The 15,646-nt window shown below is 36.6% G+C and overlaps 1 pseudogene; it reads right to left on the minus strand.

Moving 5' to 3' along the window:
- Window positions 1-14,386: 14,386 nt before the first annotated feature.
- LOC140238774 (uncharacterized) lies at window positions 14,387-15,646 on the minus strand (annotated as a pseudogene).

Raw genomic sequence — 15,646 nt, forward strand, 5'->3', positions numbered from 1 at the left:
AGAAAAAAAATGGAAAAAAGAGACAGGGTGAAAAATGCAAAAATTGACAAACTGTCCTTCATTTCCGAATTCCCTTTAGATAACACTGATAACAAAAGACAAGTTTAACACAATGAGAGACATGAATGACCAACATCTGAAATAGCAAATTGAAGTTTTCGTTCTCTTTACCTCTTTACAACCTTAAACAGAAGCAAGGTGTGAAACTTAAGGGAGAAATAAGAATGTTCTGTTAACTCAAACTTCAAATGACATAGGGAATAAGGGCACAAACATGATTACATGAACAAATAATCTTTATTTAATTCATTCAATTTAGTAATGTGAGAATTTATGAGACAATTTCAAGAACCAAATATAGTTTACAAGTTTCCTAATTTAAGAAATCAATTCAAAATCCTGCCATTTTTTTTATTGCTTCTTCTCTCGTTTCTTTTGAATTGGACTTGACAGGAAATTCTTCGTTTTTTTTTTTCATTAGTTTCAGTCTTTATTGATCATCTGTCTTCAAACATTATATAAACATCATAGGTATAGTTTTGCAACTGAATTCATGTTTATTTATCGTGTTAAATTTGTCTTTTGTTCTTGTTACATGTTACATATTACATGGAAAGACATTTACGCATGAATGACAACTTGTTCATTTTTCCAATTTTTACTTTGCTGCCTTAGAAGAGGAAGATAAATTTGTTCGCCATTGCGTAAAGTTTTCATCTTTATTAACCTACAATCTGTACCAGGCCGATAGCCAATTAAATTACCTTTCGTGTGTTATATAATACATTAACATCTAGCCAAACATTTTATGAGAAATATAAACTTGAAAAAGTGTTTACTTTCCTTTTTCGCCGAGTGTATAAAAGGTCAGGCTCTAACTCTAAACTAGTTGATCATTTTCGAGATCATGGTTATCTCCTAGGCCTTAGTACATCGTAATTATGACCTCAGGAAAGATTAATTGTCAAAAGAAGATCATCCTATCTAATTGAAAGGGAACGACATGGGTGGGGGCAAACGCTCAACTTCGGGTACGCCGATTTAGGACCTCGACCAACCAGTTTAGATTCAGGCACTTGCCTTAGAACGTGACAACGTTTTAGAGTAAGTAACTTGAATTTCGGATTTCCTTCTGCTGCAACTAATGTTTAATTAATTAGATTCCTGGAGGCGAATTATATGCCTTGTGTGCAAACATGATGCTTGGAGTCACTATATATATAGTGTAAAATGATTGTTTGTCTTGTAAGACGACATACTTACGGCATTCAACGCTGCTTTGCTTGTCATCCTCGTATTGAAAGTCATTCGTCCATGACGTTGTATGCTGGACCACCAAAATACGTACGCGTAAGTGGTTCGCAAAGAAAAGTATCTCATTCTCCTCATAGTAGTGCCGAGATCTGATATTCCCGAGTCTACTGCCTTGAACCACTCATCTGTGTCTACACACCAGGTTGGGAGGGGGGAGGCGGAGAAAACACAAAGTGATTTGTATATATATCAGAAATCCTACTAATGACACGTACAGTATGAGGTGTGAATTTCCTTCAATTTGTCTTCCTCTACAAATAAAATTTGTACGATTGCAACTTCTGATCTGTTGTTTACCACACATGTCGGAGGAAAAATATCTTGCTTTCATTCATGCCTTGTCCGCCTTTGGCTACTTAGCATAAAAATGTAGGAATTTCGGAGTTTGGGTATTTGTTCGAAGTTCATCGTGATGTTGCCAGCAATCAAGGATAGCCTGGTGGTAGACAGCTCGCTCCCAGGAAAGCAGTAGATGACAGATTCATTTTCATTTCATTTCATTTATTTCCAAATTCTCATTAAAATAAATGTAACAAAGAACAAGGTGAAGATAATAACATTACATTCGGTAACAGTATACATGTACAAGAAAAACAAGCACAATATCGTAGAGAAAAAAAAAGATTAAAAAAAGGAAATTCTAAGAGAGAAAATGGAGGAGCCAGCAGAAGCCACTGGCCTTTTTGCGGCTGGACTCCCACTTGAAATTTTTTGTACATTATAAGATACACTTAAAAGGAGGGAAAGAAAGACGATTTAAAACAAAATAAAAATAAAAACAGGCAAACTATGAGTGAAAAATATGTAAAAAAATACACATTGCAGACATCACATGAACGTTTGATTAAATTTTTGCAGAAACTTAAATTATAATTATATATATTCAACAAATATCTTTTATATCTGCGTTTAAAGGAGGCAAGGGAAGGACATAACTTCATTTCATCAGGCACAGAATTTCAAACATGTACTCCTTGATAGATCTTTGCGATGTTTCATAACTGAGAAGAGGTAAATATAAGTTCCCAGTTTGTCTAGTGTTATATAAATGAATATCTCTCGTATATTTTGGACATATCATCAAAGACAGAGGGTGATAACTTATGAGTATACATATACATAAATGAGGCGGTTTGTAATTTACATAACAATATATCAAATACAGTAAGAAGCTGGAGCTTTTTAAACAAAGGTTGGGAAGGTGTGAAGGGTGAGAATTTGTTATTGCACATAATGACCTTTTCTGAAGTGTGAACACACGATTTAAAAGAGATTTTGCACAGTGGTCCCAGATCATTGAACAATATGTTAAATGTGGTAATAAATAGTGGTGTTATAAATATATAATAGAATCCTTAACGATAACAGATGTCTTATCCTATAAATCACACCTGTTGCACAAGATATTTTATGTAAAACATCATCTAATATGAGGCGCTCAATTAAGATGTTCATCTAACATAACACCAAGAAATGATGTACAAGAAACTCGCAATACCTTTTGATTATTTATACCAACAGTCACGAGTCCCGTGTTTGTTCGTTGTTGTTTTGTTTTTTCGGATGTTCGTTGAATTACAGATAAGCAGTTGCGATCTTACTGATTCCATTTGCAGAGGGAAACAAAGAGGGAGACAAATTGATATACTATTTTAATTTGTCACGTAATTCATGACTTGTAAACCACTCTAATCAAAGTCAACATGCACCAGAAAGTAGATTTTCTATAATGAATTACCATTACAGCACACGAGACCCGCTGAATCAGACGGCGCACACGCAGACTTCTTCTGGCTGTCGCACACAGGGGTACCGTCTGTTTGATTTCTGGAGCATCTGAATATCACACCCTCTTCGGTGGTACTTGCCCGCGAAAATGGACTTGATGTAAAGGCCTCGGCCGCTTTTGCATATCCCAGCTTCTGGCAGATCGCCCGACCAACACTAATATACCAGTCACCATGGCTGCATACACGATGCCATGTAACTTGGCCGTGACCTCTGACCTCCACGATTCCCTCATGCGGACCATTTCCGGCGATCAAGCGAACATCGTCTTCGAGAAATGGCTGTTTTGTAGAGACTGTACACGTAAGGAGGTTTGGAGCTAGTAGTGTAATTGAAGCTTAGCATTACCTTAAGTGAATTGTATGATCCCAAACAACAACAACAACAGCAACAACAACAACAACAACAATAACGACAATGATAATAGCAATGATAATGAAAATTAAATATATGAACAACAACATAAACGTTGACATCAGGGTATAAAATTCATAATTTTATGGTAAAATCAGGAAATTACGGAATGAATATGCACAAAAGTGAAGAATAATCAAGATATCATTTGCAATTCGCCCAAATGGTGAACTCGAAAAAAAAAAAAAAAATCTGATATATTTCCTATAAGTTTGTTGACTGATTCTGTTTTTCTTTTATATCATAAGTCCTATACGTAAGACAAAATGAAATTAAAGGTAAGTACATTTACAGATTCCTGTATGAAAAACAGAATGAAATGAATGAATTTTTCATCGAAAAGTCCATGAAAAATTTTACTTTCTCTCAGAGTGGAATTTTTAATTGACTTGCAGGGGTTAACAAAAGGAAAGGAAAGCGTTTATTGCGTGCATGGCAACCCATGAAGAAATCTATATTTTGTATATACCGACTTCATACAAGAGATACAGGCGCTATATACTAGGGGTAGGGGTTTAGGACTGCACAGCAGATGCATGGCCCTCAACATTTGCCCTTTAATTTCATGATACCGTGTTTTCAAATGAAATAATGTTTATAAAAGTTAATAAAATTACCCTATTGTATATACAAATAAAACATTTCTATTCTAATCATAACATATTGATTTATTAACATCTCCACTCTTACATTTATTTCAACAGAAACCAGAAGATTTATCTGCATGAGAAAATTAGGTAAAACAACAACAGGATTATTGTTAGATCCATGATCTGCTAATGATATCTTATTATGATAAATAAGCTGTACGTAAGTGATTCTTATGAATGCTGATAGCTATTGTTACCAAAAAAAAAAAAAAGGGAAAATAGCGAAGGAAGGGTTAACCAATAATTTTGACATACGAAAATAGTTATCTTTTCGAAGATTATGATTAAATCATATGGGAATATGATAATATTGTACCTTCTAATTGGTAATGTCCCAATGTAAGTAATGACATTGAAGTTCAATTTGTTCAATTTGTTCAAAATATGCAGATATGAAACAACAAATCAAACCTGATACCGTAAAGACTTTGCTATCTATTCTTAATTCATTGATAGCTTCATTGATGGACAGTCTGTATATCAATTGTATTTTCATTTTATGAGATTGTGGATCAATTTCAGTGACATTATAGGCTTACCTCCGGAGTGAATCTTACAAGTTTTCTTCTTTACCGCGTGCCCATTGGGTTCGCCGTAGAAGCGGAACTTGTCGTCGATGTACACCCCGTTAGAGGACACCCCAAGCCCAAGCCCAAGCCCTCCCCATGGTAACTTGGCCTCCTGGTGGTGCTTTATCAAGTTACACTGGGAAGGATTCGGACCTTCCCATGTGGCAGTGAAGACGCCATGGGGATCTGAAAGAGACGTATACAGATTCATGAGATCTTGAGCTTAGAGTAAAATTTTGTAGGTTTCATAGCATGGATCTGACAATATTCACTATTTCTACCAGGATGATCCTTTTTTAGACATCATTTTAAGGGATGGTACAGTATTGATAGAGATGAAAATTGTGCTTCTAGATTTTTGCGAGTTTATTTGATGAAAAACGGGTTTGGAATGACTGAAACATCCAAAAACAAAGTAAAACAAAGTGGTTTTAATAAAGTGTGGGTCCCACACTTTATTAGAATAGCTCTTTTTTGGATATCTCGGCCACTTCAAAACCAATTTTCATCAAATAAACGTTGAATTCCTCATAGAATTACATGCTCTTTCATATTTCATAAGAAGTTTCTCATTATCTCAACAAAAATGTTACTGAAATTAGGTCTCAACCAAAACTATACGATCCCTTTGAGCTATTTTCGAAGACATTAAAAGGGAATGACTCATTTAAACTCCTATCTGATGCTGATTACATGACTACTCCTTAGTTTTGTTGTCCTGTTCTGGAAATTATAAATAAAAGTTGCATTGCGTTTGAAACTAAAATCGACATTTCAATAAAATGTGTGCCTATTTATGACATTTTCAGTGTTTGTTATATGTGACCGTGCATCACAAAACAAACAAAAAGTAGCACTCATTGATTTTGTGTGAGGACTGAAAATAGGTGAAATGGGTCAATCTAAACCAATCTTGAGTTTTTCATATTTTCTGAAAGAGCAAATCTTCCTCTGCATTATTTGAAAATTTGGGATCATAAAACAAAAGGAAACTGTGTTTTTAGCAGTTTTTCTCAAACACTTTACTGTAGAACAGTGTAATTAGATGTTTCTAATACAGTCAACTTTTCATTTCTTAAACAAACAAAAAAACTGTACACACTTTTCACTTTCAACTCTAATAACTTTAGGAAGGATAATGCTACTGCTTTGAAAGTTGTCATTAATCACGGACAAAATAATTATGTTCATTAAGCGTGCATAATTTCAGTCTAATCTGACAATCGCTTCATTATCATTGTTCCGGTGGTTAACACCCTGTTTTTGTCCCACTCATGGCAAAGCTAGCGTGGATTGGAACAGATTAAACAGTTGAATAGACTTTTTACTTCAGAGCCTCTTTTCTCAGTTCACACTTTTCAAGAATGTGAGCTTTCTTCCCAACATTTAGATAGATTAGGAGAGTCCGGTTGAATTTAGTTATGCATCATTTAAAAGCTTAGAGTCTACTCTTTTAGAATCTGCCCTTAAACTAAAATTACATGTCTGGCGACTTTTTGTTTGTTTTGTGGTGCAGGGTCAATTATAATATTATTATATATAATATATAGCTGAGGAAAGACTGTAACATGCTTGATGGTTTTGGTTGAGCAAGGCAGCCATCACCGTGTGTAAAACCTCCGTGGTCCATAAAGAGCTGGTGTTTCAACTGGTTATTCTGTGATTAATTATATAGCTGCCAGTTATCTATGCATGCAAAAGAAAATGAAATGAACAGGTGCATTTGTGCCTTTGATGTTCGATGATTGAAGACGCCATTTTTCTGAGCAATCTGAAGATTCATTTTGGACGCCATACAAAGTGGCGTACATTTTGCTCGTGAAACATTGTTGTGAAATAAGTATCTCCAAAACCATAAATCAGAGTTTATTACCAAATTGGGGTGAAGACCACCAGTGTTGCACCAGTGCATTGTACCCTGTCGCTTTATAACCCTTTAGCCACTGGAGATTCTGTATACATAACAGTGGCTGATCTAGGGAGAACAGCACCGGGCGCATCCCCCCCCCTTATTTTTTGTTGTTGTTGAAACAAAAGAAATAAAAAGAAAAATGGGGGAGGGGTGCGTGCGCCCTTCCCCCTTTTAATTCTATAAACGCGTCCCTTCTTTATATACGGAATTCCTGGATCCGCCCCTGCATAATGGCCTCTATGGTTTACTGGAAAGTACAGAGATATTGCTTTCATTTCAACAGGGTTCTGAATATTATACCGAACAGGTCACTATGATTTGATGTTCATTCCTTGTCTATTTTATAATCTATGTTTTATGAAATCCAAAGACTTATACCAATAGCATGTTACAGTTGTGTCACAAAGATAATTCTGGTGTACATACATTTGTTAACGTTTGACCTGTTTGTTTGTTTGTTTGTTTGCTGTTGTTGTTGTTTCGTATCAAAGATATAAAAAGATATGGTCGGGCTGTTTCGGGCGTTTTAGAGATTGATATATAACACTGTCGGTTTGTGATGTTTCAGGGAGTACCGGGACAACTTCCAAAAATGTAATAAGCAAGGTCATCCAGCCCATTTAGTCGCAGTTTATTCAGAAGTGTCAAGTGGTCAACTGTGTCATATTGTGCTTTCTACAAGTCGATTGTAACCAAATAAGTTATAATCCTGCTGATTATCAAAAAACAAAGAGAAAAAAGACAGTAGGCCTGAAAGTCTATTAGGAGTCTGTGTGGTTACCATAGTTGCTGTTCCGTCTTCACTTTTAACATGAAAGCTTTAACATTTCCGTGATGATGTTTTCTTCTCATGCTATCTACGATATCCGCTTTAATTCAATCCTGTGACCCTAAGGAAAAGGCTTCATGTTTATAACTCAGTCATGACTCCTTTAATTTGACCTTTGCACTGGCATCTATTTAGTCATTCAAGGAATTTGGTTCAGTATTTTGCATTTCATAATAACCATAGAATTGCAAGTATCTTTCTCCCGCCTCCTTTTACTTGCCCTTATTGCTACTTTGTGAATTCTTTGTATCTTGTATAGCTGCTTTGTAAACTCTTTTTAATTTCTCGCTCTATTCTATACACGTTTAGTGGTGTGTCACTTGTATAACGTCTTCCATCATGCTGCCATATATCTTGGGAATCCGTGATGAGAGAACAATAAGAAGAAGCTATCAAGACGATCTACCATGACGGCCATCAATAATTAATCGCAAATGGAGGAGTCATAACAGGCAAAACAAAAAAATACGTGGCCTGATACAAGGCGCCATCTACGTATTTTATTATGCAGAGGCACAACACGTAGCGTGGCCTCTCCTTGTGCAAGTTTCCTTAGCTACGATATGTCTCTTGATACAAGTAGATTGGTTTGAATGCCTAGCAATGATGGAGTAAAGGTATCCCCTCCCCCTCCCGTGGATAGGTAAATCAATCAATCAATCAATCAATCAATCAATAAAAATCCTAATTTGAGGGAGTGCAGCTTCTTGGTGTTTGCACCGATTCTCATGGATGTGCTTACTCTGCATGTTTTGCTGCAAAACAATCAGGACTGGCCCCCTTTTCGCCGGGAAGTACATAGTTATTCTCTTATTCACCCAGCATGAGAAAGTCTACAGAGACATTCCTGTCCATGCAAGTGTTAAAATTGTGGAAAATCTTCACTTCGGAACCCCTTCTTCATTTTGGGGGAGGGGTAATTTCGCTATTTACCCTTCCAAAAGACCGTGATAGATGCACTTCAGTGAGGGTGTTAATTGTAAAACTCCGAGCTTGCGTTCATTTGTGGAGTTAAATTAACACATCTAGGTGTCACGTCAAAATATAAACTAATTTTTTGATAGGTAATTGGTTACTGTTTTTCTTGTTGATTTTAAAGTTCAATAAAACGAACAAGAACTTTTCGATAAAGTATTTGATTCTTTTTAAAGAAGATGTAAACGCATTTATGTACACCACAGTAACACCAGTTAGTGTGGTCTCCTATTGAAGCTGGGTTGGTGTTATACCATGGACATTAACACCAGCAATATCAAATCAACACCAAGTAGTGTTATTGTTGAATTAACACCAGCGCAGTGTCAAATTATCACCAGTAGTGTCAAATCAACATCAGGAAGTGCCAGGTGAACACTTTTCAACACCATCAAAACGTACTTTCTACGTGTCTTCCTCTCTTGACACTTGATCGGTTTCTTAGAATTAACGCCCATGGTGTTAAATCTAACACCGCTCTTTTTACAGTGTAGTCACAATCCTGATCAATAATTATTTCTATCCCTGAAGGGGCTGTCTCTTAAAATCTGGAACAAACATTAATGTGCAAGGTTGACAGAATTGAGTGAGGGGGCCGGGCTGGGCAGTGTCACCCCTGGTTAGACCTGACCAGGACGTGGTTATTGATATCATTATCACTATCAGTATGAATTTAGCAATCTAGGAAGACGAGCCAATAAGGGAGTTCATGGTTAGCGCATTTCTCATTTGACCCCTACACCACAGACTTTCAAATAACATGGACATGTGTTGTGATGAAGAATTCCTTGTTGAAACATGGCATCTTGCATGAAATCAGTGTAGACCAGATGCATGAAGAGATTATGCTAAACATTGTTGATGAATGACTTGCACTTGTACGTTCTAATTTAGTCTGAAATACATGACATACTGACATAATTCAGAGTCTCATAGTTGCCCGAGGATCCTTTTCGTTTTAAAATCAGTAGCAAATATAAAGACATTCTCATTTGACCTGTGTTTGCACATGCGCAAATCACAATCGTGAACTCCGTTATTGGATCAAACAAAGGACTTTCAATCGCGAGGTTCGGTTGTTCGGGTCAGATGGCAGCTGCAGTTGTGGTCTTTTTCATTCCTCTTATTTCATTTCTAGCAGAAACATATAAATGTTTTACAGAAATTTGATGGATGTTAAAAATTACATCTAAAAGTGTAATAAAAGAAATGTTTAAGTTTGCAGAATATTGAAAATGTACAAAAATGTTGGAAATGGGGAGGAGTGGTAAAAAGCAATGCTTGTATATAAAAGTGCATTCCCAAAACGTAATACAACATATCATATGATCGATAATACGGTTATACATAATAAGCAGAATCACAAAACACACTAATTAAGATATGGAAACCTGAATAATCCGAAACATAGCCCTGACAAATCCCTACACTACTAGATAGTCGCTGTCATGCAGGAAGAGAGAAGGAAGAGAGAGAGAGAGAGGGGGGGGGGGACTAATTACGTGCTGAGAAGACAAAAAGATAAAAGACTATAACAAGATGAGAGTTAATGGATTGTTGGAACCGCTCAGCAATGATTGTTTGACTTTAAAAGAAAATTAAGTTGAATATTCCGGGTTTTTGCTGTACCATTAAAGGATCAGCACGATTTTTACGATTATGTATAAATTATGCGATTATAAAGCATTAATTTTGATGGTGAGATTATAAGTTCTTGTAGTTAGACTTGTTTTCAAATTATTTTGAAAAGAACTTAATCTTAGTGACGCGTTTAAACTATCTCACATAATTATTATTCCAATACTTAGGTCCAGCAAATATAAATGTAGATTGTGTGAGTACCAATAAGGAAAATGAAAGTCATTAGAGTGAAAAGTTTGGTACTTATTGAAGAAGAGGTCTTTCGCAAACATGCTTGTGAAAACGGGCGGTAACATATCATTACTGAGTTTGTACATAAATTGACCATGATGATAAAAATGATAAAGATTAGTTATCTTTGAAACTTTGCTATCGAAGAACAAAACGTCTTGAACAGGCAAGGCAGAATTTAGTCTCTTTGCATAAATGTCCTTCGAAGGGGTTTGTGAGTCGTTGCGTCGGTCCGGTGGGTTGCCTGCTTTAAAAAAGCACTTACTGCTTCCTTGAGGCAAATCATTCCAATTCAATCCAATTCAAGTCAATACGTAAAGTTTAACGTGAGTATACATTACTTTCAAAGTATTATAGACAGGCCAACACTCAGTCCACCACAAGGAATAATGACTGGTTGTGGGAAACCTTATGCTTTAATAAAAAGGTATAGGAATCTCACGGCAGCATTACACAAGACGTTGTATTCTCAGGGTTTAAAAAATACAAGCCTCTTCAGTAGCACTTCAAACTCTTTGGACATATATGTTCTGTCTCTCACTAGTCATCATCTACATGTAGAAATAGGTCGTTAAGAATGTTTCCTACTATCACTTACCAACAAGAAGAAATACGAGACCAATCCCTGATAACGAGAACATGACCTCCTCCTGCACGAAAAAAAAAAATGATAACAACGAATGTCTTACAAAATGTGTGTGCCAGTCATGTAAATAGTGCTATTTCAACAATTATTATTACAAACATCGATATGAAAAGATCATCTCTCTTCTCACTTGCATTCATTACATGAAGGAAGGAAATGATAAATCTACATACTTCTTTGTTATCGCATTTTGTATCATTCCAAAACCATTAAACAGATTGCATGTTATTACAATGGTTGAGATACTTATTAAAAAACTAGATATATCGCTACGGCGACTGATATGCCTCCTCCATAATGCATGGTTCTCCTAATAGGTCTATAGTACAATGTCTTGACAATGTGTGATGGCAGTTTCAAACAATTGGCAAAATATTAAAATGACAGGTTTGACACAAATGTGCTGAATGTTCACTTTCCTAGAACTAGGTTCAATTGGATGAATGATTAAAATGTCAGAGTGCAGGTATTTGGGGAACTGATGATTTTTACTTGACTTTTGACCCTTTTATAAGTTTATGCATTGAGTAATTTTTCAAGGTATTGAGAAAAAGTATAATTTCAGTATCAAATGGGAAAATAGCATTATCTAAACCTGGCCTTTGACCTTTGACCTCACAGTTCCAAAGAGAATCACTGTTAGGTTGAACATGCATAAATATGTAAGTTTCATGATGATACCTTGAGTTACTTTTGAGATATGGAGGAAAAAGTGCAATTCAGCACTTTCACTTGACCTTTGACCTTTTGACCTTTGACCTTTTGGCAAGAAACCTCCCACAGAATACATATTGGGTAATACATGTATACATCAAGTTAAAAAAAAACCTTCATTCATTGCATAAATATAAGGAAAGAAGTGATATTTTGAGAAGTTGACCTTGACCTTTGATCCCCTGACCTTTGACCCATGACCCCCAACTTCTCTAGATAATCACTGCCCATCGGTACAAGCATATATACTAAGTTCCATGAATATACCTTGAACTATTTGCGAGATATGGAGAAAATATGAAATTTCAATTTTTTTTCACAAAATAACCTGTGACCTTTGACCTTTGACCCTGTGACCCTAAAATCCACACAAAGTATTATCCCCCAAGGATATACCCTCATACCAAGTTTGATGTAAAACCACCACACGGTTCTTGAGATATCGACAAAAACAAAACGGGACGGACGGACGTACAGACGGACGGACGTACGGACGGACGGACGGACGGACGGACGGACGACCCGAAAACATAATACCTCCGGCCACTTCGTTGCGGAGGCATAAAAAAAAACACTATATGAAATTTTAAATTGCATACAAATCTAAGAGGAATTCCAAATTTACTTGATAATAATGGTTTTTAAAATGGCTTAGAAATCTAAAGTCCTAATTAAAGGTGGACCCTCCTTTTATTAGGATTGCTCTGTTTTAGATATCTTAGCTACTAACAAACCAATTGTCATCAAATAAAATTTGAATTCCTCTAAGAATTATGCTCTTTCATATTTCATAGGTTTCACATTATCTCAAAAATTATCATAAAAAAACCGTTAAAAACCTGAAGTGCCTTCTCAACCGAAACTATGCCAACCCTTTAACAAATGGATAGATAATCGTAAACGTACACATTACACATGACCAATGCATGTCAATAAACAGAAAGTGGTATCGATGTGCAAATTCCTTCTTTCCTCTCCTCATCCCAAGACTATTCCATCTCCATTCGATTGCCGACGATTCTTTTGAACTTTTCATCAATTTTCGTCAACATCAACTATTATTTTTTTTATTTCAAATATCAGATTTCTATTTGTCCTATTACAAATGTCCTGTTTCAACTGAAAACTCTTTTCAGATATGCAATATTCCACATGGGTTTGTAGATTATATAACGCAACACAAACTAGCAAGTAAAATACCAACGTGTGTTCATATTTCCACAGTAACCAATCAAGTTTCCCAAGCCATGAAGTGATTAATTGATATCTAAGCATTTCTATAGTATGAAAAAAAAATCCTTGGGCATAACCAACATAAACTTCCATAACAACTGAAATATTTTATTAATTGTATTGGGCTATGTATCTATCAAACGTTGCCACGGTATTCCTTTGTGGAAGAGCAGTCAAATCGATTGTTGGTATTTTCAATGTTTTATCTTTGATAACTCTTTAACTACTCCTTCTCCTCAGATAATAATTTTGATCATCATCACTTTTAGTTATATCATTGTAGAGTTCTACTACTTACGAGGTAATAATCTTTAAGTTGTATTACAAGGTAATATAGATTCGTTTGTTGTTCTCTAGTTTAGTTGTTTGTTGTTTGTTGTTTTTTGAAGGCGTGTTGTAAATGTCTTAATTTAAAAAAAAAAAATGTTATGTCATGTTCAAAATCTTTCTTGCTCTTCCAGAGCGGAAGCACAGAAATAGTGGACCTACCTGAATTCTTGAGAACAATAGCAGCAGGATACAGCTTGACTCAGCAAAGATTGACAGCTCACTTTTTCGAACACCTTTTCCTCCCCCCAGATGAGACCTTCTCTGTTAGCATGTATACTACCCGAACTCAGCTATTTTGTCGCATGGAACGATGATGACGACGGAGGGCCGTGGTATTATGCAGAAATGGTACGTCACGAAACGTGCTTGAATATTTGTTGTATATTGTATGGCATATAAGAGGGTGAATCGTAAAACGGTTCTTCTTCTTCTCCTGCGAAAATGTCGTGTTGTCAGCAATAAAGAAATAGAAGTTAATGAGAATAGATTAAGAGACGATAAAGCGTGATATGGAGTTCTTTGGAAAATTAGAGAGAGAAAGAAAGAGACAGAAAAAGAAGAAGAAAAAGAGACAGCGATAGAGAGAAAGGGAGAAAATAAGTAGGTTGGGGTCATCACGTCGAAGACGCTAACCGAGAAAAGGTTATTGTGCTTTATTCACACATTCTTTTAAGATTATACGAATAAGGCGCAATAACCTAGAGCCCGCCGCACACTATACGATCCGACCAGTCTTATGGTCTTAAGGTTGTATAAGGCCCTATCAACTTCCTAAGGGCAAATTCAGAATTTGGCGGTGCTTGGAACTTGTTATAGATCTAGTGCAAGAAGAAGTCATGCACTATGTGTTATATTAAATAGTATACAACATACCCAGATAAATGAAAAAATACGTAAGTCTAGATGATAGATAACTTCCCAGTTTGTTTCAAGCTGTGTATTACAAAAATGTCATCCTTTTCCTTTGTAGACAAATCCTAAAGATCCAAATTCAACTAACTGTGCAAGTAACAGTAGAAACTCTTACAGTTAACACGTAACGCTGTGGAACACCGAAAACAAGATCCAAACGTGAAGTTCATGAGACCATGCCCTTGTATCCACATCGTCAGTAAGTTTACTAAAAAGTCTTTTGTTCTTTTACTGCCGATAATAAATTTTGACTTTGCACCCATGAAAATGAAGTTGCTGGTGAGTGAATGCTGGAACTGATGTTGATAAAAGTAGGGGAGTCCAGCCGCAACGTTGTGACTAGATCTACGAGCGACAGAGCTAGTAGCAGGACCAGGCCTACATTAAGGACCAGGTCTAAGCGCAACCGGATTCAAACACAAGCTCGTGCAAGGAGTTGTAGGCTTTGACTGGACTCGGAAATGGTCAAAATCATTCTTCGCTTTTGCTCTTCCTCAACTCGAGAATAATGCTTAATACTTGTCTTAGATTTGTGCCCGGAAAATTGTCACTAGGCCTATATGGAGTGCTTCGAATCCTGCATTATCGAGTTTGTGAACTGAAATTGCTCGAAGGCAGTGGTTGGTTTACACTTTAGAACAATGTGCTTCAGTTTGTTCGCAAGAGTATTCACACCTGCAGGAAAATTGTCATACCATGGACGGCCAGGCCATCACATTGTGAATATAGGTGTGAGACAAGCAGTTTGACGAAAGATTCAACGAGGCAGTCATCCTTATGGGTCTTATACATACGACCTTATTGACTTCGTTCGTCATCAAGCCCTTCCCCACGGTGATTTTTGGTCTTCATGTCTCTACCCATAGGCCCCTATGGGCCCTACCCATACCTTTGATTCAAAGAGTCAGTTGTGACAGCCGAACAGCAAAATCTCCCTTGTTCGTGTTGCGGAGATTTTCTCTTCCCCTGTTGCAGAAATGCAACATTAGATCTAAAAAACTTTATTCTGGAGACCCCTTAGTGTCGTAGTTGAGACGGCGGATTGGGATTTGATTGTATCTTCTTCGTTGATATGGCCCTTGTGCCTATACGGATACTTTCCCAGTCTCTTTCACTTTGTGGAGCCCAGCTTTAAACATATCATTTGCAGCTTTGAAGTCACCTTTGCTGCAAATGTTGCTGCTAATGGTGTGTTGAAAATGTCGTTGAAGACCATTGCGTAGCGAGATCAAAGAGCGCTTAGCACATAATTCCCCATTTCCACAGCGCACCTTTGCGTAGAATGTACGAGAAAAGTGGCACAGATCTCGAGCTGACTTGCTTTCAATATCCGTCAGACTGATTCCTTTTTCCAAACAGTAGGAATCCAAAATTCGTAGGGCGTATTTCAGGACATCCTTTGTTTTCTTTGCGTCCTTGAATATCGTCTAAGATGTTGTTTAGATCGGTCTCTATTAGAGTAGCGAACCTGTTGTTTTCAGCTTCCAT

Source organism: Diadema setosum, chromosome 15, assembly GCF_964275005.1.
Source record: "Diadema setosum chromosome 15, eeDiaSeto1, whole genome shotgun sequence".
Taxonomy (NCBI): Eukaryota; Metazoa; Echinodermata; class Echinoidea; order Diadematoida; family Diadematidae; genus Diadema; species Diadema setosum.